Source organism: Esox lucius, chromosome 7, assembly GCF_011004845.1.
Source record: "Esox lucius isolate fEsoLuc1 chromosome 7, fEsoLuc1.pri, whole genome shotgun sequence".
NCBI lineage: Eukaryota > Metazoa > Chordata > Actinopteri > Esociformes > Esocidae > Esox > Esox lucius.
This window is the reverse complement of record NC_047575.1, coordinates 4,900,482-4,927,197: the sequence shown is the minus strand read 5'-3', so window position 1 is coordinate 4,927,197 and position 26,716 is coordinate 4,900,482. Positions and strand designations below refer to the sequence as shown.

Here is a 26,716-nt window from a genome sequence, read left to right as displayed (position 1 = left end):
GGGATGTTACAGATTTTTTTAATCAACCACACGGTGGCGTTATTTAGGTTTTTCACATGAGCAAGTTCACCATACTCATCCTGTTGGAGTTACAGCCTTGAAAAGAGATAGATAAGTCCACCTCCTCAGGAACATATTTGCCATTGGGACTCATTAACTTCGCTTTAATGGTTTGGCGGCCATTTAGAATTTGTGGGGGGAAAAAAGTAAAAAAGTAACTATTCTGGCACCAAATGTCCGATCTTCAAGCACTTTGATATTTGGCATCTATGGACGATGGTCTTCGAAATGTATATCAATTAGGCCAGTATGTTGAAAAACATGGCCGCCATTGACAGATGAACATGTGCATGGGTGTGGTTTTGCACATATATAGACACATCTCCTATAAGGATAATGGTATTATAATTCTAATTACTGCATATGTTAACAAAGATTATACAAATGTAATGACTTTTATCATGCACATGGTGGCGCTATTGAGGTGTCCCACATTTGCAAGCTCTCCATGCTCAACCTGTTTAAAATAAAATCTTGAAAAGAGGTGTATAGGTCCATCTCCTTCCAAGTAACATATTTGCAATTGGAAATTTGCAATCGGGCTTAATGTTTTTTTTCTGAATTTGTGACGCTAAGCGTGATTGCATTTGGTACACATGATCAGGGTTGTAAGTTAAGTTTTTTAAAAGATGTTTCCATTCCACCACATAGGGATACTAGTGAAAAGTAAAAATCATACATGTAATATTGTTTACAGCTATGGACATGAGTTGGATGTGTCATATTGGAAAAACTGCAATGATGGCTACTAATAGCTTAATGCTGAAACCTGCTAAATGCTGCTTGCAGCTTTAATACTTACTTTGAAATGTATCATTTGAATGGCTGTCAGCAATAACTTTTAAGACATAATCAGGATTTAATATGCAGTTCTTTGTCACTGTATTCCAAGCAAGATGTTTGTTTTACGTTTGAAAAGAAATATATATGAAGCCACATGCAATATTAGAGAAGAAACAGCAGGTTGGTTATTGACTGTTAACTGCACTTTCAGAAATAGAAATCAAAATCAATATGCCAAATCCGAGCAGCCTGACCAAAACATAACAGGCCTGAATCCCAAAAGCTTTTTGGGCTAACTCCAATTGAGGAGTATTCCTGATCCAACTTCAGTTGTTATGATTTTGTTTCCAACATGTTGACTTCTCAATTAAATCATTAGGTTAAGTGACGTGCAGATTAGTTGATCTAACCGCTTGTGCACTCAACCATTAAGAAGGTCCATATCTCAATGGCAGAAACGTGATGGACAACATGGGTGTCAAAAGATCAGAAATCGAAGAAAATATTGTAGATGTTTTCTCCCAAATAATTTGTACAATGTTTTTATATTTCGTTTTTGTCTGCTGCCAGGATCTTCATGCTACCATAGGGGGTACGACTATAGAATACAATTTTCATGTCAAAAAACTTGAATTGAATTAAACAATTTATTTGTTGGCTATGCAATGGGACTAATGTACCTATGTCATAACACAGTTTAATTAGGTTATAGGCTTCATAACTATCATTATCACAAATATCAGCTGTAGAGACCTTTTGCAGGTCATTTATCATCCCACTGGCACATTCTCCTCCAGGCCTCTAGAGGGGGTGGAACAATTACACTGAACAATAAAAGATTAGATTTGGCTCCAACACACCGGCCCCTAGATATATGTGCATAAAATACAATTACTGAGCAATAATAAAAATGGAGCCTAAATCTCTAATTCACAATAAACAGATTTTAAAATACATTACTTCAATAGGTCTTCACTGAACATCTTGACCAGCATCATCTAACAACAAACATATCTTGGTAATTGGCCATTCAAGAATGCTGGTTCCGGTCTTGATCACCACAGAACAGACCAATCCATTTGCATCTGGCATAGTTTCTACAACTCTCCCTAGCCTCCAGGACCCACGAGATGCAGTTGAGTCCACGATCATAACAAAATCTCCAGTTTGAATGTTTTTCTTTTTGCTTACCCATTTCTGCCTTTCTTGTATTAACGGTGAGTATTCCTTAATCCACCTCTTCCAAAACAGGTCAGACAAGTACTGGGCTTGTTTCCATCTGCGCTTGATGTGCATGTCAGACTTTTGAAAGAGCCCTGGTGGTAGAATAGGTTTGGTACTAAATCATATGTCAGGTGATATGGTGGTGATGGGCCGACTGTTGAGAATCGCCTCTACCTCGCACAGTACACAGGCCTTCATCATCAAGATCTTGCTGGTGTAAAACTGAAATTAGAATTTTCTCACGATTCTGATTAATCTTTCCCACACTCCGCTGTGGTGTGATGCAGCTGGAGTGTTACAAGACAATTTGACACCATCTTTCAGCAAAGTATTTCTAAGTTTGTCCTGGTTTAAAACCTCCCTTAACTCCTTTTCTGCTCCAACCAAATTGGTGCCGTTGTCTGACCAGATGTGAGACACTTGACCTCTTCGGCCCATGAAACTCCTGATAGCATGAATGCATGAGTTTTTATCTAAAGAGTACGCCAACTCTAAATGTGCCACCATACAAGTAAAGACTACTCCATATTGTTTGACAAGGCTTCTGGCTCTCTTTGTTTCAAGTGGTCCAAAGTAATCCATTCCTACGTTTGTGAATGGGGGACGGTCATGAATCAATCTTTTTCTTGAGGCAAATCTGCAATTTATTTGCATTCCTTTTTTCACGTCTACACACAACACAGTTGGCAATATTTATTGTTGCTGCAGAGTTAGCACTTGTGATCCAGTACTTTTTACTAAGTTCTGAAAGGACTGTGCATTCATGTATACAGATGTCGCTCTTTTAATTAGTGTTTTCTTACCATGGTATGATCAGGTAGATTGAGTCAATTTGCAGTAGATTGCGTGACACTATGATTGCACTATTCCAAACACATGGGGGAACGCTGAAACTCACTCAAAACATTCCTTTTCAACATTTTGAGAAAGGAAAGAAAAAGGTGCAGCTGTATAGACTCTGCACCAGCATAGTGAACTTCCGCTTTTGTCTAGAAGTCGGTATAGCAGTTTCCGGTTTACTTACTAATACTCATCCGCATTAGTAAACACCTAAACTCACAACAAGATGAGTGATGCTGTTGTACGGAAAAAATAAGAAATATAATGTACGTGACTCATTTAAGTTTCAAAGTACAATTTTAATCAGGAGAATGTCCTCTTTTTAATAAAATATGGCTTGCGCAATTCAATGACTTCAAACGCTAGACTAGAAATAGTCAGAAAAGGTAATTTTTTATATACTTCCACGTAACGCAGGTTTAAGCGCAATTAATATAAGACCAGATGTTTACTTCCTATGCCAGTTGTTATTTTTCAGTTTCGTTGTGAAAAGAGGTTACAGTATTAAAAATAAAGAGGAGACCTGTTTTGGTGCTTTTTTGAGGCTATGGAATTTTACTCTACTTACCCTCGTAGTTGTGCAGATAACTCGATATGTAGAGTTTGAATATCTTGTTCCGCTTGCTTGTTGGAGCAGGGGACCAGGCATCAACAATTCGATGGACATCACTAATGCTTATTTTAGGCAGGTCTTGGAGACATCTACTAATAATTGAAATTTTGGGCAACGCGGGTGATCGCCTTAAGTAAACCGGAAAATGATATGCCGACTTCTGGCTAAAGCAGAAGTTCGTCCATACGCTTGTGCACAGAGCCTATTTAGTGATGGTTAATGTGTTCACTAAGATCACTTTTTTACTAAATTCTTTGAATCTGAAATTCGAATAGCTTGCCAGTGACAGAACACAGAAAACATGACAACCCTTATAGCGACGTTGAAAGATAGCTAGCTACGCGACAAGTTAGGCTACTTGTTAGCCAGCTCTAGACAATTAGGGTATGTTATAATGAGCTAAAGATACATGATGCACCTGTCACTATATGCAAGCAGGCAAGATCCATTTATTTTGTAGCTTCATATACACTATGTTGTCATTATTTAGAAATGTAAACAAAATTATAATTTGTCATGGCCATCTTCTATGCAGTGATGTAAAAATAAGTATTTGGCTGTGTTTCCCAGTTTTGGGAAGTTGCTAAGGATGAGCTAAATTACCTAAACAGAGTTCATAACTAACCAATGACTAATTTACACTCTTCCTTTTTATGTTTTTGATCACTGGTTAGTTTTGAACTTCCTTTACCTGGTTACTAAGATCTTAACCTTTTCATGCGTGAGTTTCAAATATTCCTTACCGACCCCCCAGCGTGAGTTTTTTTGCGTGTGACTTCAGTACTCACTCTAGCATTTGAACTCACGCCAGCATTTGAACTCACTTTGCTAGGTAAGGAACACTACATGCATTGCATTGCAAGCTTCTTTCGTTGACCCGAAATTCTAAGAGCTGCAAAAGTTGGTTGATTTATAACTGTAGCTAGCTAGAAAACATCAGCTAACCGCTAGCAAACGTCAGGTACCCGCTAGCTTACAAATCGTGACCAGTAATTCAGTGCAGTGAAAATGAATAAACTATATAAAATGCATACAACGGGTAACGTAACATCTAGAAAGTTTTTGCAATGGTTTTGATCGGTAGTAGTCGCTAATATTATTCATTTTTGTGTATTAGTGTTGGCTGTCTGTTGGCACGTAAGTAACACTTCTTGTCCCGATTTGAATGCTTTCTACCTGGTTAATATCACAGTATGGTCTTGAAACAATTACAATCAGGAAATAAAGTTATAAACACTGTTTGAGCTAAATGTGAGTAAATAATAGCGCGGTTTTACCAGCCATTGTTACGTTACTTGTAGCTAGGCATGCTAATGGTGTGTTCTAAAAATCACGTTCTAATCACACCAGTGTCATCGTAAGCTTCAGGGACCACTCTAGCTTGATCACACTGGTGTGACCGTCCGTGTCAAACGGTTAATTAGATACTTCCCTAAAGTGGTGAAAACAGCCGAACCCAGTTGAGTACTTTGTCCACCTCTACTTCTATGTGATTGTTGTGATCTTTCATTTCAGTTGCCAAGATGCATTGTTGACCTGGGGGATGCTGTTGCCTTGGTAAATGCCAACATGGGTCTCTTCTGAGACTGAGTGATGAGGAAATACAGGGTGCTGTGCAGACGCTCAGAGAGGCCTCAACTCTAGAGGAAAAACAAGAAGCTCTCTCACCATTCATGTTGTTGTTTAATAATTTTGAAGACACTGAAACATTTATGGACGAAATAGACTAAAGATGATTTTTAGCTTCTCTGTTAATTATTTTTGTTGATGAGGATACCTATTAGCTGTCTTCAAACCATCAGCTAATGCTGGTTTCCACACAACAAAAATTACAAGAACCATAAAACACAAAATATTTTGATGAGACAAAGAGACAAGAAATATCAGTTATTTAGCAAGAGTAAACTGGACAGTGTTTTGGAAGTGTTCACCTGGCCATACAACATGATAGGATGAAACTGCGAATCTGGGCAAAGCTGAATACACAGTACATAAAGAAACACTTCAGTTTTGTCATAGTTGGAATGGAAGGTTTTGAATATTTGATGGGGTGATTAAATGTTTAATTGTCTAACTGGCATATAATTTAATTAAACATTTTTAGGTTATGCGATTAACTAAAATATTTTGGGCTACATTAATTTACTTTTAATAATGTCTGTTGTACTCTTTTGGACCTGTTCTACTTAATTAATGCTACTGAATCAACTTTTAGGATAAGGGTTAAATTAGACCTCACATAATAATTTCCAAGACATGTAATTTTAAGTCCATAATCACGTCATTACTCTAAAAAACGTGCCACCTTTCGGCAACAGGTTATAGAAAATCATTAGGCAGCAAGAAGAGCGAGGAGTGTAGATAGTCTTAGCTAGCTTGTTAGCTTCACATGCCAGTTAACTTGAGAAAATTAATAAAGTGGATTTCATACACGAGCACCGGTTTGAAACCCTTAATTTGGAGGAGAAACTAGAAGTAAAGCGACTTGGTGCCCATCAGCCACGGGATATTTTCATCAGTCAAACTGCTGGTAAAAGTAACCGGGTTTAACGTGGAGTGGTTTTTGAAGAAAAAGTGGCTAACGGTTGGCATACAAAAGAAGGCACTCTTCTGTTTTCCATGTCTGCTATTTGGTGGAGATGGTACTTGCTCGAGGACGGGTTACAAAGATTTGAAACATCTTTCTGAGAGGATTGCAAAACATGAGAGCAGAGGGAGTCATCTGGACAATGCTGTGAAATTGGGCTTACTTGGAAGGGTAAATGTCGCAGCCAAAGTTGACAGTGCATACAGGCACTCCATTGAGCAGCATAACAAACAGGTGGAGGAAAACAGGTACGTTCTCAGTCGGATCATAACGTATGTGGAAAATGTGAAACCGCACTGCGGGGGCACAACGAGTCGGTGGACTCCCTGATTCCTGGAATATTCAGATGCATTTTCGAGACTATGTGTGAGGGCGATTTGAGACTTCAGAGGCACTATGACGCTCAGCCCATCTTCAAAGGGACATATAGCACTTTACAAAATGAACTGTTAGACTGTATGTATGAAGTGAACAGGGAGGAGATAGCCAAGCAAGTGGACGAGACATAATTTGTTGCCATACAGGCAGATGAGACAACTGATGTCTCCTGTAAATCACAAATGGTGGTTGTGTTGCAATACATGTTGCCTGACAATGCAATGACAGAGAGGTTTTGGAAGTTAAAACTGCACTCTCAAATAGCATCAAGGGTTTGCTGGAACCACTGAAGCTGGAAGAAAAGCTGATCGCTTAGCCTTATGATGGTGCGGCTGTAGTGAGTTGAAACGTCCGAGGGGTACAGACGCTAATGAAAGAGACAAACCCATACTCACATGCCCAGTTTGTTCACTGCTATGCTCACTAGCTGAACCTCACCTTGCAGCAACTTTGTTCAGCAAGAATGAGCATCCTGAAGGTGTTTTTTGCAGATTTAACTGCTTCTGCCACCATTTTCTCTGGCGCTCCAAAACCCCACTTGCTGAGGCTACACAGAGACGCATTCCAAGTCAACCCGCTGTACGATAGAACTTTAAAAGTAGAACTGTCAATGGTAAAACTGCGATGCGCTTCTCCTATGTATGGAGGACATATGCACACAACCAGGATGGGATGAGGCCAACATAAGTGAGGCATACGGCATGTCTAAAAAACTCTGGGACCGAGCCTTTCTGCAGCTGCTGGACTTTTTTTCTTTTTTATGCCAGAAGTTGATGTTTTACAACACATGTTTTACAAAAACAGAGCATCGATGCATCTGGGATTAGCAGTGCACTCATCCGTTTCAAGGAGAATGTCCAGAATATATGGAAGAAAACGGATGAATGGGCTTCCACTCTTCACGATGGAACAGACAAGCCAGGCCGACGAGTAACCAACACAGCGCCGGTGATGAAGGAGGCATGCGACATAATCATCTCCCAGGTGGAGCATATGTTTTCACAAAGTGTCCACCTGATCGCTGCCAAGCTGGTTGACAGCTCGCTCTTCCCACAATTTGTTCTGTCATTCCCTACATCTGAGCTTGACTGTGTGGTGAAACTATGTGCTCTATGAAACGAGGAAAAGTTGAAGTCTGAGCTGACCGCTGTACCACCACACTGAACTTCACACTGGTAAGACGGCCCTGTCTCTGTTAAGATCCATCCATGAGAACAAGGAGGCTTTTGCTGAGACCGTCACTCTGCTGAAAATGATCATAACAACACCTATGACGACATCCGAATCAGAGAGGAACTTTTCCACCTTGAAGAGGGTAAAAACCTTCACTTGCAATACCATGGGACAGCCGCGACTCAACGCATTGGCCATGTTTTCCAATGAAAGTAAGCTGATTCAGCAGCTACATGACTTCATTCCCAAAGTCATCGAAACGTTTGCCCAGAGGAAGAACCGCCGTGCCACCTTTCTCTTCAAGTGAGCCCTCAGCCTTGGTGAGTGAAAGCATACACTCACCTAAAGGATTTTTAGGAACACCATACTAATACTGTGTTTGACCCCCTTTTGCCTTCAGAACTGCCTTAATTCTACGTGGCATTGATTCAACAAGGTACTGAAAGCATTCTTTAGAAATGTTGGCCCATATTGATAGGATAGCATCTTGCAGTTGATGGAGATTTGTGGGATGCACATCCAGGGCACGAAGCTCCCGTTCCACCACATCCCAAAGATGCTCTATTGGGTTGAGATCTGGTGACTGTGGGGGCCATTTCAGTACAGTGAACTTATTGTCATGTTCAAGAAATTTGAAATGATTCGAGCTTTGTGACATGGTGCATTATCCTGTTGGAAGTAGCCATCAGAGGATGGGTACATGGTGGTCATAAAGGGATGGACATGGTAAGAAACAATGCTCAGGTAGGCCGTGGCATTTAAACGATGCCCAATTGGCACTAAGGGACCTAAAGTGTGCCAAGAAAACATCCTCCACACCATTACACCACCACCACCAGCCTGCACAGTGGTAACAAGGCATGATGGATCCATGTTCTCATTCTGTTTACGCCAAATTCTGACTCTACCATCTGAATGTCTCAACAGAAATCGAGACTCATCAGACCAGGCAACATTCTTCCAGTCTTCAACTGTCCAATTTTGGTGAGCTCGTGCAAATTGTAGCCTCTTTTGCCTATTTGTAGTGGAGATGAGTGGTACCCGGTGGGGTCTTCTGCTGTTGTAGCCCATCCGCCTCAAGGTTGTGCGTGTTGTGTCTTCACAAATGCTTTGCTGCATACCTCGGTTGTAACGAGTGGTTATTTCAGTCAAAGTTGCTCCTTTATCAGCTTGAATCAGTTGGCGCATTCTCCTCTGGCCTCTAGCATCAACAAGGCATTTTCGCCCACAGGACTGCCGCATACTGGATGTTTTTCCCTTTTCACACCATTCTTTGTAAACCCTAGAAATGGTTGTGCGTGAAAATCCCAGTAACTGAGCAGATTGTGAAATACTCAGATCGGCCTGTCTGGCACCAACAACCATGCCACGTTCAAAATTGCTTAAATCTCCTTTCTTTCCCATTCTGACATTCAGTTTGGAGTTCAGGAGATTGTCTTGACCAGGACCACACCCCTAAATGCATTGAAGCAACTGCCATGTGATTGGTTGATTAGATAATTGCATTAATGAGAAATTGAATAGGTGTTCCTAATAATCCTTTAGGTGAGTGTATATATACTTATACGGGCGCAGTGCAGAACACAAAATGGCGAATGCCAATGCAGATACATGTGAAAACATAGCATGTAAGCTAGCTCACTAAAACACTCAGAACTACATAATAACAAAAATACACGGAAGAGAATGAAGCAGTCCTACATTTTTGCTTCCCAGAGTTTATATACATAATCCAAAGTAAAAAAAAATTACATTTGGATATTAACTTTGACTGTACTGTATTAAGTATAAAAGATTTAACAAAATATTAATTATCAAAAGTGTTTGAATATTGCAAACAGTCATTGTTTAATACAAAACAGTCATTACGTTCTTACTCAGAAACCTAACAATATTTAGTTATTTATAATAACGCAGGAACAGAACACCATAGCTATGTAGGTGACTCTGCATTCAATAATTTTCAGTCAGATGTTGAAAAAAATCTTGATCTTCATTTGTTTTGGGAGTTCATCAAATTGTCCCAGCCAACACACTCATGTGGGGCCCAAACGGGCTGCAAATGGGCTGATATCCGGGGCCCACCTGGGCTACCCAACTGGGACCCAGCTAATTTTGGCCGCAGTTTCCATGGAGGCCCCACATGTGTTAGCCCAGTTGGGTTGATGATGGGCTCTTGATGGGCTCCATATCGGGCCCATATGGGTAGCCTAGGTAGTCCCCATATAGGGACTACAGGAGTCTGCCCACATGGGTTGATGATGGGACCCAGATAGGTCTTATCTAGGGCTCTTTTATGGGCCACAACGGGTGTATATATGGGCTACCATATTTGTCTTTTTGGGTTACCTTATTTTACAGTAAACTCCTAAATACAAACATTATATGTAAGCAATGAACAGAAACCATTACTTCAAGCTTTAATTTATTAACAGAATATTTATTAATATATGTGTATTAACAGACAAGTATCAAAAGTGAAAGCTTTTGACAAACTTTCTTTTTCACAAACAAAACAAAAGTGCAGAATCTCAGTCCTCTGTTGTCGCTCTCCCAACGGCCCTTTGAAAAGAGAAAATAAATAAATCAACCATTTTTCAACTTTTGCAATTCCTTTTCACAGTTCAAACAGATGTGTCAGGTTAGTATTTTGGTGCACCAAATCAAGTTTATGTAGATAAGGGGTTTTCAAACCTGTCCCGGAACACCCCCTGCACTGCACATATTGGAGGCACAAAATTACATACATACATTTTGACCAACTTTTACCACTTTTCAAGAGTTCACACTTACATACAATTAGAGGGGTTAAGGTTTAATGCATATTTGGCATGCTTTTCAGAGGGAGCTCTGAATTCAGCCCGAATCCGGAGTACTCCCCCCCGCATGTAAGTGGTTAGGACTAGAAGTGTGGAGAATAGGTGGTGGGGGGAAGCTGCTAACGGTCAATGGATCGAGGTAAGACTGCTGAGTCCATATGGGCCATTCTACAGAATTGGTGCAAAGTCAGAGTTGGAAACATCTTGATATTTTTTATTTTTTCCCCACAAATTTTTCATGTACGCAAATTGTACAATATCCAAGGTATGCTTTTCTAGTAATTGTGCAGTTATTTCTGATATTGTATTTTCAGAAAATGCTGGAATATTTTCTTTCTCCCCAAATTTGTCACTACCGAAACACAATATTAAATAATTTATTAAGAAGGCTTATAATCTACCTTATAAATACATATTTTTGAAAAAAAAATGTACAGGTTAAATCAATAAAGATTATAATTTGTATAATATTTTAAGTGTAATTTTTGAGAATTGTTGTATTTTGAACCCAATCTTTCTTTGTAGAAGGCATAAAGGTTATCGTACTAATTTCAAAGTTAAGGATTCATTAGTTTGATATGCGTTGAACCAAACACTATCATAACATCTTAGCTGATAATTCAATATACTTTATTTTTGACAAAACATCCCATGTTACTGTAGTGACTGCACATTTTTGGTAGTGACAGTAATGTTTTGGTAGTGACCACAAAACTTAGTTTGCCATGGCTGAATCAGACTGTCCACATTTTATGTTAATATAAATAAATAAATATGATGCATATATGCAGTCAGAACATATAGCAGACACACATCTGACAGTAAATATCTTATAAGAACACCTAGAGCTATTCTATACTTTGGGTCTGGAGGTGCAAGTGAGAAGAGGTATGCTCATAGATTGTTTTCCTAAAAAATTAAATTCAGATCCACTTTGTTTTATTTTCACATTTTGTTCATGAGTCATTCAGATAAATCTCCAGAACCACTGAACTGTGTGTGTGTGTGTGTGTGTGTGTGTGTTTTTACATAAAACATTAATTTCAGAATAATTTTCCTCATTCAGATAAATCTCCAGAACCACTGAACTGTGTGTGTGTGTGATTTTGGTTGGGTGACAGTTGTAGGTTAGCCTACAGTTTGACAAGAGTTTATAGTTTGACAAAAGCACAATGTTGTGTTTTACACAAATATAAGTAGGCTTAACACTTTGCAGTTTTAATGATAATGACTTTTACCCATCTTGCTGTCCACCACGTGCCCTCGCTGTACGGTTTCCTCCCCTGTCCCTGGCACCAATTAGCCACTTTGACACTGCCTTTTCAGCATCTCATCTAGTAATCTGGTTTGTAAGGGCATTTTTTTTCAAGCTTCCTGTAAAATAGATAAAGAGCATTAGAGTGAGATTAAATTCCTCATTTGAGCCCTTGCAACAAAGCAGAAATCTCCACCATGTACTTTTTCAGGTAATACAATAATGGTATTGGATATAATATTCTGTCAAACATGACATTTTTGCTGCAAAGGTTTATTAAACAAACAAGGGACTGGTTCTGTACCTGTACCTGAAAACTACAGTTAATTTAAATTTGTAACTTTTGTTCTATTGTATTTACCTATGCTCGTAACTAGTGTATTTTTACTTATTTTATTTGTAGTACCTCACTTGTATTTAATAATGATTTAACTTTATTATTTATTATAAACCATGAGTTGTGTGATTGCTACACCACTAATTAACAGTTACTTATCACTGAATTGGCAGTATACCTGGTCCATATTGTCATAATTAAAAAGTTATTCTCCATCCAGTTATGGACAATTATTTGCATACAAAATAACCTTTGTTTGCACATTAATATGTTAAACAGCGAGTAAACATACCATATACAACCTCAAACAGTTTGAGCCCCCGGAACTCTCGCTTTCCATGGCGGCAAACAAAATTGTACTCTCTTGATAGGGAGTGGTCTAAAAGGAAGGCCATCATTCTTCTGGTGTTCTTCTTCCAATTTCTGCCACCACGCCAACCTAAAGAAAAATAAGATTATCATAATGGGAATTAATTCCGATTATCATCAGAAGTAGTAATCTACTATTTGTATAGTGTATCGAGTCCCTAAATACAACTCTATTTTTCATAATTCCCAGGGAACACTCCCATAATACATGCAGTTGCCTCTCTAACAGATGTTTTATACTTGTACTTGAGTTATTAGCAAAAAAGCTACAGTACTGTGCAAACGTCTTACGCCACCATTATTTTTGTTTTAGAAATGGTATAATGACCATATGCTAGTTGTGGGAAGTATTTAGTGAGACCTCCCCTTACACATGAGCAATTGATGGGATCATGAATGTGGAAAAGTACAGACAGGTTTTAATTTATAATGCCATTCCTTCTGGAAAGTGCCATATTGGGAATGTTTTTATTTTTTTTAGCATGATAATGATTCCAAGTATACTGCTAATACAGTGAAATCCTATTTGAGTAGAAAAACAGCTTACCTGAATTTATAGAGACAGTATGGGGTCACCTAGTCAGAAAAAAATAAAATAGGGCCTAAATCTAAAGATGAACTCTGGGAAGTGCAGAAAGCAGCTGAGGTAAAATATGCCAGACGATTACTTCAGAAAACTTAAGGACAGTCCCCCCAAAAGAGGTGTGAGATGTGCTCAGTGCAAAGAGAGATTACTTGGAGGGGATTAGTATTACCTGAGGTAATTTTTCCGGACATTTGTACTGAAGGTAAAAGTTGCTGTAATCTTTTCTGACATTGTGGATAATGTTCCCTGAGATGGCACCTTTGTTTTCAACCACAATGAGCGGGCGCATGTCTTTACAAATGAAATAAACTACTGACTTTGTTATTTTGGTTGCACGAGTTGATGTCGTTGGTAATTTGTGCGTTTGAACTTGAGCTGCTGAAATGGTCGCTGTATGGCGTTGTTCTGTGATCACAAAATAAACGGGAGCAGACAAGATTAAACAGGCTTGTCTTGTAATTGCATTCGAAAAATGTATAAGGAAATGCTTTCATTTTGGCTGTTTGATGTGCACATCGATCTTATACAAATTTAAAAATTGCTGTCATTGTGGGATTTATCGTAAAACAGTGGTACATTTGTAAAGCTGGAGTCTCAACTCCAATCAGTTTGTCATAATACACAGTTGGTGTATTAACAATAACATAAAAAAAGAAGAATGTTACTATAATAGCGTACAGATAGCTTTGGTCATGGCGCCAGAAATGAGGGAAAATATGGCGCGATCTGGGGGAATTCGAAATTCTAAAGCGACAAAAAGCTTTTGGTTAACATAGTGTTTTGAAAACAATGTATTTTAGTTAACATTTATATTGTGAAATGTAACTTTCTTACCTTGACTTAGCCTTGACTACGAAGACAGCGAGAATCTTCCAAATCTCCTCCCGAAAATTACAGCAGAGTGTGAGAGAGACTGAGAGTGAATAGTGTCGCGGGCGCGAAAAATGCGAGGGAGATGGGAAGTGCTGAATGAAATCTCGCGAGATGTATCCTGTTTTTAAATTATTATTATTTTTGTCACCGTTGTATTAAGTGCCTGTACATGTAGGTGTCTTTTTGTAACTGTTTAAATTATATCGTGAGTAAAAGTGTGCAAGTCAAAATCTATTTTATTTATAAACTACCACTGTTGACCAAAATTCTCTACACTAAGATTTAACAATATTAAAATAATGTTAATACAAATAATCAGTACAAGAATAAAAGGGGTACAATAACATCTCTGCTGGAAGAAAATGGCAACACAAGCAGATCACCGCTCATGCCCTCTCTTCGGCGTCTAGTCGCCAGCGTAAAGCAGTCGGGCCGCTGGTGGAATGCTGCCTGAGATACAAATTAGCTTATGCAAATTGAGATCGGGAGAAAAGCGTCAAAAGCTGGTGGCCCGTTGGCTGTAGGACACATTATAGCCTCCTGCGGCCCACCAGCAACAAAACGACGGCAGGCCACCATCGATTGCTGATTGGGGTAATACCATGAATCTCATATTTAAAAGAAGAACTGTATTACGTGACTCTTTTATATTTGTATTGTATTCTAAAGAAACGAACAAACCATGGAGTGATCGGGGTCACTGTCTTCATTATAGTTACTGTATACTGTAGCTATTAGCTAGCCATCTACAGTAATCTTTGTACAAGAGTACACTTTAGTTCCATTAATAAACATTCCGTTGTCCAGGTTATTTCAGCAAAAATGAAATGGCTGGTGTAAAAGTTGCATTCACACAGTTTAAATAGTGTCATCTTTAAAGACACAGTCTGCCACATAGAAAACCTTTTCTGGTTATAATGCTTCTGTGTATAGTGTTCATATAAATATCCACAGGGTGGCAACATTTTCTAAGTAATGAGACCTGGGCCACTTACAGTGTCATACATCAATGTTTTCACTGTTGAGCAGCTGAAATATGTGACGAGTTTAGAAGGACTCGCCGGGAATGTGTTGATGATGTGTCCATCATGAAATTGCATTAATAGAGCTTTATTGCCCAACAATTATCTGCATTGGAGATTATTAATTTGATATTTACATTAGAAAATCTGGAAATAGCTGCTGCCATAGGACACCAGTAAGGTCGACATTAAATACAGAACAGTGCCTTAGTCATGGTTTGAAAATGTATTTGCATCATTACAAACACATTTTTCACGGGGAAAAAAGGTATGCATAATTGGGGCTTATCCACAGAAAATGCATTTACAGCTAATAAATATGAAAGATCTAACATTAACATTTGATCGCCTGTTTCAAACTCAAGCAGACTTGTAAATGCACATGCATGTAACACGTGGCATCTTATTAATTTGCCAAATTCAAAACATATTGTCCCCTAATTGCTGTTTTACCATTAGTAATGGCCTAACCGATGAGCTCAACTAGTTTCATGGGGGAATGTTATAGATCTTCCTGAATTATTCAGAGTTGCACTGACCATAGCTTGGCGTGGCAAGAAACATTTTCAGATACCAACATGTAAGCACAAGTGTTAATGGATTTATTAACTATGCTTGTGCCAATCAATGTAATCTTGCAAACGTCAGCTCTCAACAGAAAGGCAAGTTTTGTCACAATGCGATATGTTAGAGAACCAAATTGAATGTGGCAATATGTAAGGTTTTTTCCTGTACTACTAGCATAAAAATAAGCAGTTCATGTTTCAAGTAAAATTTTTCTATAAAATGTATCAGAGTGAATGACATTGCCTATTCCCAATTTAAACTTTCTGTTTGGTTTACAATGACTCATAATCGCCTTATACTCGCAGTACTATCCTTCAAACCCTAACCCTAACCACCATAACTATTATTATACCAGTCTCATTCTCAAGGGGAAGATCTAGAGAAGTTGTGTTATTGCTATAGAGGCAGGATTCTATACAGCGCCCCTTAATAGCATAATATAAAAAAAAACATCACCACATTCAATCATAATGATGATTATTATTCATAGCAGTTTAGTAACTATTTAATCTTAATCAGTGTCATGTCTTCGCAAGGTAGAGTAGGACAGGCACAGAGCTAAATAAACAATTATTTTATTTTATCCAAATATTGATAGGGAACATCCAGGACCAAGAAAACAATGACCAACCAAGACACAGGGGAAATTAAATAGATGAAAGGCAAATGGGGCAGAGGTGGTAAGACTAACCAAAACACAGGTAAAAGCAATTAACACAGGTGATTGAAACAACAGAAGCTAGGAACAGAATAATAAGAACTAAAATTCACTAAACATAGAAATGCAACAGCCGGGAAAGCACAGGCCATACCCGACTGTTACAATCAGATTCCTGCGATTATGCATCTTCTTGAGTTGTACATTCATAGAGAATTGTTTAGAAATAAACGATAGACCTGTATCAAATCTCCCTTTTATATCCAAGATCAGTAAGGAGGTGGTGGTCTTCAATCAACTTTGTGAACTCAAGCGGCCTCTTTCAGTCAGGCTTCCATCCTCACCACAGTCCTGAAACAGCCCTGATAAAAGTTTTAAATGGTACACGGCTGAATACTGATTCCAATATGATAACCGTTCTGGTTCTATTAGATCTCAGTGCAGCATTTGACACTGTAGATCATAGAACACTTCTAGATAGGCTGGAAAATTGGGTAGGACTCTCCGGGACAGTCCTTGATTGGTTCAGATCTTATCTAGATGGCCGGAGTTACTTTGTCACCATTGATAATCAAGAATCTGATAAGGTGGGTATGACATGCGGATTTCCCCAGGGATCAGTTCTCGGACCACTTCTGTTCAATCTCTATATGCTACCTCTAGTCCAAATTCTACAAAACAACAACATTAACTACCACAGCTACATGGATGATACTCAAATATATGTCTCTAGAACCATATGACAACAGCTCAATAGCCTCTCTGTGTCACTGTATAGAGCACATAAATAACTGGATGAACCAAAACTGTCTACAATTAAACCAAGATAAAACAAAGATTATTGTGTTTGGCAACAAAAATTAAAGAACTAGTATTAGTAAAGAGCACCAAGGACCAAGTGCGTAATCTTGGTGTTCTGACTCAGACCTCACATTTAAACATTCAAATCAAAGCGGTCACCATAACAGCGTTCTGTCATCTTAAAAATATAGCCAGAATCAAGGGCTTGGTTTCCCAAAAAGACAAAAAGAAGCTAATCCTTTATCTATAATAGGGTTTACTGCTGTAATGGCCTCCTAAGTGGATGTTATGGGGGGAGCTGCGAATTGGCCCAAGTGCACGACACCAGACACAATCAGAGAAACCAAAAAGGGTGTTTTAATGGTGGCTGAGATGGAAGGACCGAGGCCAGGCTGGAGGGGTTGGGGCTGAGCAGGTAGGTGGGTAGGTATGGCGAGGCAGACAGGACAGCGGGTAGGCAGAGCAGGTGGCTGACAGGCGGGCAGGTAGAGGTGTTTGGAGGCTGGGTAAGGTGGATCTTGGTAACGGGGAAGGAACAACAAAACTGGGTGCTCAAACTATGGTTTGGAGCGGCCGGGAACGTTACTACCTAGTAGTGAATAACAACGATCTAGCGCCGGACAGACGGAAACTAGGGTATATATAAGCAGGCTGATGAGGGAATGAATAGCAGGTGTGGAGACTTGAGGGGCAGTGGGGGAAAGCCCCACATACATGGACAGACTATTTGTTGGATTTTGGTTAGCTAGTGTTGTGGTCAGCTTCCCTAGGTCCATTTACACACATTTCATTCCAAGTCAGTGGATCCTACTATACTTTTGCAGTGAGAGTTCAGGTGGTGGATTGAGGGTTGGTGCTCTATTTGATTTCTTGCTGGATTTGCCTCTGCGGCGTACGACGGCAGACCAAGTCCTCACTGGAGTTGATGCCTTCGGTCTAGCCCCGGTGCTGTGCCAGTACAATGTGTCATTGGGGAAGGCTAGTTTGAAAGTTTCGGGGACTATCCAAGCTGTGTACAGTAAGGATGGGACACTGTTGACCTCAACTGAGGAGGTAATTGGGCGATGGAAGGAACACTTTGAGGAACTCCTAAATCCCACTAACATGCCCTCTATAGTGGAGGCAGAGCTGGAGGCTTATGGGGAATCGTCAATCTCCATGGCAGAAGTCACTGAGGTAGTCAAACAACTCCACAGTGGCAAAGCTCCGGGGATTGACGAGATCCGTCCAGAAATGTTGAAAGCTTTGGGTGTGGAGGGGATGTCTCGGATGACACGCCTCTTCAACATTGCGTGGGAGTCGGGGATAGTGCCAAAGGAGTGGCGGACCGGGGTGGTGGTTCCACTATTCAAAAAGGGGGACCAGAGGGTGTGTGCCAATTACAGGGGTATCACACTTCTCAGCCTACTCAAAGTCTACTCAAAGGTACTGGAAAGGAGGCAGATAGTCAAACCTCAGATTGAAGAGGAACAATGCGGATTCCATCTTGGTCGCGGAAGAACCGACCGGCTCTTTACTCTTGCAAGGATCCTGGAGGGGGGCCCATCCAGTCTACATGTGTGGATCTGGAGAAGGCTATTGACCGGGTCCCCCGGGAAATACTGTGGGAGGTGCTGCGGGATTATGGGGTGAGGAGGTCCCTTCTGAGGGCTATCCAATCCCTGTACATCCAAAGTGAGAGCTGTGTTCGGGTTCTCAGTAGTAAGTCGGACTCGTTCCAGGTGGGGGTTGGCCTCCGCCTGGGCTGCGCTCTGTCACCAATCCTGTTTGTAACTTTTATGGACAGGATATCGAGGCGTAGTCGGGGTGGGGAGGGGTTGCAGTTCGGTGGTCTGGGGATCTCATCGCTTCTATTTGCGGATGATGTGGTCCTGACGGCATCATCGGTCTGTGACCTTCAGCATTTCACTGTGAACCGGTTCGCAGCCGAGTGCGAAGCGGTTGAGATGAGGATTAGCACCTCTAAATCTGAGGCCATGGTTCTCAGCAGGAAACCGATGGAGTGCCTCCTCCGGGTAGGGAATGAGGCGTTACCCCAAGTAAAGGAGTTCAAGTAATGAGGGGACAATGGAGCAGGAGAATGGCCGGAGAATCTGAGCAGCGGCGGCAGTATTGTATTCGCTTTACTGCACCGTTGTGACGAAAAGAGAGCTGAGCCGGAAGGCAAATCTCTCAATATACCAGTCAAATTTTGTTCCTACCCTCACCTATGATCATGAAGGCTGGGTCATGACCGAAAGAACTAGATTGTGAGTGCAAGCGGCTGAAATGGGTTTCTCAGAAGGGTGGGTGGCTTCTCCCTTAGAGATAAGGTGAGAAGCTCAGTCATCCATGAGGAACTCTGAGTAGAACCACTGCTCCTTTGGATTGAAAGGAGCCAGTTGAGGTGGTTTGGGCATCTGGTAAGGAGGAGTTCCAGGACATGTCACATGCCCCACTCATCATCAAAATCTTCATCTTTTGATGTGAAATAGAACCAAACATGGAGATAAATAACAACATTACAGTAAATGTATTAAATCACTTAGTTATTGTAAAAATGGCCACAGTTCAAAATTGTAAATGTAGTTATGTTATATAAACATTGCAAAAATTAATAGGTGTACGTTTGAGAGTAGAGGGAAAAGAACACACCACACTTGTTTGTAAATCATATGGATAGTGTCATTTTGAAAAAAAGAGTCATTTAGAAAGGTACATTCCTGTAAATTCACTGAAATTGAAAATGGAAAATCTAAGGGGCGTACACTTGACATAAGGCCAACAAACAATCACCTGGATTGGAAGCTATTGAAAATAGTTCATGTGAATTAGGTAATCGAGTTATAATAATGCTTGTAATTTTAAAATAAAATCAAGATAATTAATTTGGAAATAAATATGAGGTGTACCTTTCACAACAGAGGTAAAGGAACACACCACACCTGTTTGTAGATCTGTAGTTCATATGGATTGTCAGCTATTAAAAAAAGATTGTATGGAAGGATGAATTCTGATAAAATCAACAAAAATGAAAATGGCAAATCTATGGGGCATACTCTAGACAAGGAAGATCAGTGACTAAAATGCAAGTGATTATTGAGGAACATGTCACCTAGATGTTAATTAGGTAAGAGAGTTGTAATAATGCATGTAATTTCAAAATGAAATACAGACAAGGCATTTGGAAAAAAGAAGAGGAGTTCCTTTCACGCTATAGTGAGCTATTTAAAAATAGTTGTTTAGAAAGATACATTCCTGTAAATGCTTTCTGCTTTCATGACTGTTAGAAGGTGCAAAAATTAGTGAGGATGTAACAGCCACCCAAGCTTCAGTACCGCGTCCTGGCAGGGAGGAGGACAAACAGTCTGTGGCTGGGAAGAATGGTGTCCCTGATGCTGTGAAGCCTCCACAGACATCGACACCTCCACAGACACTTTATCAATTTTTATATAAAAACCTAATTACAACTACATTCTTTATAGATTTGTAATATAGGATGAAGTACTATAGTAGTGATGAATACTAAGATAAAAACAACAAGTGTGTGGTACTTTCAAAGACTCATACCTGGAAATACAATGCGGACCAGGCCCAATCCTGCTGCTTTCAAAATGTTCAGTACATAAAGGAACTGAAGATGCAAAGGAAGCTAGACAGCAGAATGTTTGACCAAGACTGGGTAGATGTGCTGCTAATAGTACGATTAGTAACTGATTGGGGTTTACCAACCCCTGAGGGATATGGTTGTAAAAGCCTGGAAAGCTCCTCTGAAAAAGGAAATGCTTATAGTGTTTTCCCAGAGCTTTTGTCATGCAGAATTAGCAAGAGGTGAAGTGGTAGCAGTAGCAGAAGAGATAACAGTTGCTGGAGAGGTAACAGTGGTGTTCCTAGACTGGTGTGGCTGGGTAGAAGGCGTCACTAATCTTTCTTGAAGATTTCTTGAAGCAAATTAGCCACTCTTCTTCTCACTCTACTTTATCATCCATCTACCTAATTACACAAAAAACTGAAATGTGAGAAGCACTCTTTTTAGAGTAGGGTTCAGGCATTTGATTGACAAATTGTGCTATTGTGTAATGATAAAAATGTAGTCTAATGGTCAAGTGCAATGATCAAAACTGTCATAAAAATTAAGCTTAATGATGAATTTTAATCAAGACATTTTATAGTAAATTGAAATCAATCATTTAATTTGAGTGCACTCTAATCAAGTGAGTATTTAATATACTACTGAATTTCTTTGTCACTTTCACCCCTTGCACCCTTAGATATGTAGCAATACTATCAGAAAAGCTACTGAAAGATGTATATGTAATTACAGATCTGTACATAAAGATATTTACAAAGTGAACTTACATTTTTCAGACAGCAAATATGTATATCATATAAATGTAGATACCTTCTGACAGATGGGACAGTAGTGCATCTGGTGGAGTGGCCAGAATTCAGTTCAACAGTTATCAATGACTATATAAATGCAAATTGCATTTATAAAGCACATTCAAACACACCAAAAGGATATTTGAGAAAACAAATGCAATATCTTTTTCATACACATGATCAATTAGAGTTCCTTTTTCTCTTTTTGCGGTTTGTACATGTACTGCATGTATCCATATTTCTCTAAAAGCTTTAAAATAATTTTGGCCTAAAAATAATGTTAATTTTATAGCTGTTTGGTCGGTAAACCACAGCTGCTGTCAAATTGAGATGTGGAACTGCAAGCAATAAATACCCAGTGTTTATACACTCTGCACTGTAAAAAAGGATCTGATTAATACGTTATAGTAACTGTTTTCTATAATTTACCTCCACTTACCATAATGAATTATGAAATTGACTTCATTTCATGAGTTATTACTATTTAAACTCAAGTTTGTAAGCCATTTCAGTGAAATGTAAATTTCAATGTGTCAACTTAATTTAACAGTGTGAGTTGTTTTTTGGAAACCGGATCTCGCAGAAAGTGACCATGATCCCTGGTGTGGCGGCAAAATCAATGCGTGGTGCAAATATTCCCAGAAATGGTGTCTTGATCTAATATGACTAACAACTATGATATAATTATTTAACATTTAATGATACACTCCACCCGATTGCAATTCCCAAAACGAGGAAACCAACCAACAGAGCAGAATGACAATGGTCAAAAGAGAATCAGAGGATGACTATGTTTTTGTCAGCCACATCTGGATGACAGTTGGTAGCTAGCCTGAAGCGGGCCTCTCGGATTTAGGAGAAGGCGAAACAAGGTGAGTGGTTGCATTTATTAATCCAATTCATTTTGTTAATTAGTTATAAAGAAATTAATTGCTTTAAAGTTTTTAAACACAAGATAGTTTAGCGCAGCTTGTTAATGCAAGTGGTGGAGTTGAACCAAACTTCACATTAGCTAGCTAGCTAAGTGTTTACTAACGTTAGCTAGCTAGTCCTAATGTTTACTATCATGAAGAAGAAACACAAGCAGTTATATAGCTAGTCTTTTCTAACATTCACCCATCATGGTACTCGTGGTTTCAAAGCCTGAAGTTTAAGCTTGGAAACTATCGTCACAAGTTAAGTGCAGCAGGATGCCCCGAGGTGGTAATAAACAAAAGAAAAGCACGGGGTTTGTGCAATCTGACCATTAACAATTACAATGTGAATGTACGTTTCATTGTAGGTGAATGTGCCGAGATAATGAGAACAACAGAAACCTTTCTGTTTAGATTATCTCTCTGTAGGTTGTGCTCTAATGACCAAAGGAAGTCCACCTTTCCATGAATTCCTTCTTTCTGAGTACACACCAACAATAAGCCCATTTCTTGTTCAGCTTTTGATATACACTCACCTAAAGGATTATTAGGAACACCTATTCAATTTCTCAATTTCCCACTCATCTCCACTACAAATAGGAAAAAGAGGCTACAATTTGCACAAGCTCACCAAAATTGGACAGTTGAAGACTGGAAGAATGTTGCCTGGTCTGATGAGTCTCGATTTCTGTTGAGACATTCAGATGGTAGAGTCAGAATTTGGCGTAAACAGAATGAGAATATGGATCCACCATGCCTTGTTACCACTGTGCAGGCTGGTGGTGGTAGTGTAATGGTGTGGGGGATGTTTTCTTGGCACACTTTAGGCCCCTTAGTGCCAATTGGGCATTGTTTAAATGCCATGGCCTACCTGAGCATTGTTTCTGACCATGTCCCTCCCTTTATGACCACTATGTACCCATCCTCTGATGGCTACTTCCAGCAGGATAATGCACCATGTCACAAAGCTCGAATCATTTCAAATTGGTTTCTTGAACATGACAATGAGTTCACTGTACTGAAATGGCCCCCCCAGTCACCAGATCTCAACCCAATAGAGCATCTTTGGGATGTGGTGGAACGGGAGCTTCGTGCCCTGGATGTGCATCCCACAAATCTCCATCAACTGCAAGATGCTATCCTATCAATATGGGCCAACATTTCTAAAGAATGCTTCAGCACCTTGTTGAATCAATGCCACGTAGAATTAAGGCAGTTCAGAAGGTGAAAGGGGGTCAAACACAGTATTAGTATAATCATTTAGGTGAGTGTATATCCCCTCTGTATATCCCCTTCATTCTGCTGTTTAAATAGTAAAATGATTAAAGACAGTTTGCCACATAGAAAAACAGGGATTGAAACCTGCCAGCGACAACAATATTCATCCATCATAATCGGCTGAACTAGGATTGCTTGGTTCCTTTCCTGGTTTCAAGGTCTTTTTGTTTTGTTTTGATTTCCTCTCCTTCGATTGGACATCCTGACTACTAGGGGCATTGGGTATTTTTAAATAGCAAAACATGTCTCTAGTGAGAGCATGCAGTGAGATGCTTCCTGTGCCCCGCTTGCAGCTTTAATTGCATTCTGTTTTTATTCACAAGTGTACAGTGTCCCAACTTTTTTGGAATCAGGTTTGTATGTTATTCCTTGATCGTTCTACTGCTCGCATGTAAATTTTCAGCAAGTGCAATTTTCAATTAAGATCATGCCTCAACGATGTGAACCCCTAAGGGTTTGCAAAAGCTGAAGATTGAGACACGTGTCCATGCCATTCTGCCTCTTATCACACTAGCTCAAAGTATTTTGTGATACCTATGTGATTAGAGAAAAACACAATTTCTAGCCAACAACTGAGCTTGTAAGGCACCCTAACCATCACAAGGACTTGGATCCCACTCATCAGTCAATTTGTACCGTAGTGGGGATTATGAAATATAAAATGACACAAACTGTCCATTATAAACAAAATTAGTAGCTGCAAGCTTGCTTCTAATAAAGCTAATGATTTTTCTTTCACAAGTACAACACTTCCAACATGCCTGACTGAAAATAAGAGAACATTTTACAATTTTGAGGCAAGCCTTATTATTTTCAGCTGGAATACCCAGACGAGGAGCTTCAACAGATGGAGGATGACAGAGAAAGGAGAGAGAGACAGTGCAGTCAGAGGCTCAGGCAGAACCAGCAGCTAAGGCCCAACTCAGGATATCTGGGGACTGAGGGCAATGCCAATTGAGGTACACTGAATACGGGTGTATTTGCTGTGTGGTGTAGGACCTGAATAGGCCAGCCTTGGGAAATATCGATGTGGCCAGTAATGAGACATAGCTGAACCATGAGCGCACCTGTTTCAAGCCCCCTAAAAACGTTTCCATGTTTAAAACAAACTGGAAGAAGATAATTCAGCAAGAGCGATCTAATGTCTAGCTTTTAATATAGTAAAAAATGTCAGCTTGTATGAGATACATTGTCTTTACAGCATTATTCTTGGCTGTTTATCAGTAGGACAATATAATGATTTCTTGCAGTTAAAGAGTTGAATTTTGCAAACTAAACAAAGATGAGTGTTACATAGTAACCAGTGAGAGTTCATTTGCAAACAAGTGGCTTTTTAAAAAGGCTCTTTATGGTAAAGTCAGGAACAAAAATAGGAAAGAGATTCATTTGTTTGCTTGGTTTGTTTACTTATTCATAATCAATATATAGTGTCTGCATAGCATCTGCAAATGTCAACAAAACTTTTATCCCCACTGCAAAAACATATCATTCCACTCTTTGCTATCAAATAAAATATAAAAACACAAATATACATCTTCACAAAAGACTGATCGATTCAATGAACCAAATCTGTGATAATCACCTTTGATATGCACATTTTCTGTTATTCAATAGATAATAAAAAGATGATACTGTATTATCCACATAACTAGGATATTCAAATGGTCATCATTCAGCATTCTATTTGAAACGTGTGGCTTATTTGCACACTTCCATGATCATATGAACCAGTATTGACCTAGCGCTCAGACTAGGACCCCCATCCCAATTTTAATACATATCAAGGCTGCAGTAGTTTAAGCAACTGTCCAGTAACAGAATGTTTTGTAGATCAAATTCCCTGAGTTGGCAAGGTGAAAAATAACCTGAGCAAGGCAGTTCACCCTTACTGCTTACAGGTCGGTGCTGTAAATTAATGTGTTCAGAGGCAATTTACCTAGCCAAATAAGGGTAAGTAAAATACATAATAATAACCAGTGTATGAGTTATTTCACATATGAAATGCAAAATAATAACCAGAAATGTCCAGTAAACAAGCAGAACAGCATAGTCCTTATGAAATCCTTAATAGATTCATTGTTGTCTAAGCCAAATTGCAATAGAGGTCTAGGACCCTTGAGACAGGCTGTTAATCATCATTGTTCTTTAAATCAAGATTACTCAACTGACTCTTGCTGTCTCTTGTGAATTGATGTGCACCCCACTGACTTGAGTGGTTAGTTATTATTTTGTAAATGATGACACATCCAAGTTGGCCTAAATCGGTTTTGATTACCACTTTTGTGATGGCTGTAATTATGGAGCAGGAACTCTCAGTGGGGTATGCGAACAATATGGAAGCTTTGATTTGAGAAGTATTCATATTACAACAATTGTGATGACAAAAATGTAATTAAATTTTTTTTTTTTTAGAATATGTCATTACACTTTTCTCTTCGTAGGACTCACAAAGCTTGGCAATAAGCTTATAACATTCATATGTTGCGCCTTGACCTGTCAAAATATAATCTGTTGCTTTAGGGCTAAGATATTTTGATCTCATTAGAACAACAAGTGACTAAATGTTTTCTGGAAAATGCAAGGTATCCCTCCAATGACAGCACACAACATTCTGTAATACATTTTTGTTATTTGTCAAATAGTTTTATTGGACAAAGACCCAAATGAAAAGGTGTTTCATAGCAAAATATTTTTGTGTCCAACAGACTAAATTGCTTAAGTCATGGAACGTAGCAGGCTAACAACGTAGCTGTGCCAACCAGTCCAATTTCAAGGGATCATTTGACCTAGATTTATATTTGGGAGAATTGGTAGCAGGTGAAAAACTAGGCAAGTGAAGACATTAAGGCAAAAAGAGTAAAACCGAAAGACTGCTGGCTGCTGCAAACCCACTGCCCTGCCTTTGGGTATACAGGAATGTGGTAGGTAGTGTGTTGCTTACTCATTCTGTAAAATAAAGCATGGTTATAAACACACAGTACACTGGCTGCCCTGGTATATCTGGGAGCAGATGCATACATACGGAATGTACCAGACTCTGCCAGTGTTTACATTGCATGCTCTCTCTCTGGTCAGGAACATTGTCTTTCTCCTGGAGAGTGCACACTACCGTAAGTTGTTGAATCACTTTAATCACAGCACAATCTCGCCTGGCCTAGGCGAGGCCCTTGTTCAATCCCAGTTGTAATTGATATCATCATCATTTTGGCAATAATTT

At 39.4% G+C, this 26,716-nt stretch overlaps 1 long non-coding RNA gene across 1 annotated transcript; it reads right to left on the bottom strand.

The window, feature by feature from the left end:
* Positions 1–10,112: 10,112 nt before the first annotated feature.
* On the bottom strand, positions 10,113–13,942 carry LOC105030971. The gene is made up of 5 exons (XR_002196939.2): positions 13,859–13,942; positions 12,986–13,429; positions 12,362–12,508; positions 11,716–11,851; positions 10,113–10,220 (listed from the first exon to the last, which is right to left on the bottom strand). It is a non-coding gene; the product is annotated as an uncharacterized LOC105030971 (long non-coding RNA).
* Positions 13,943–26,716: the final 12,774 nt, after the last annotated feature.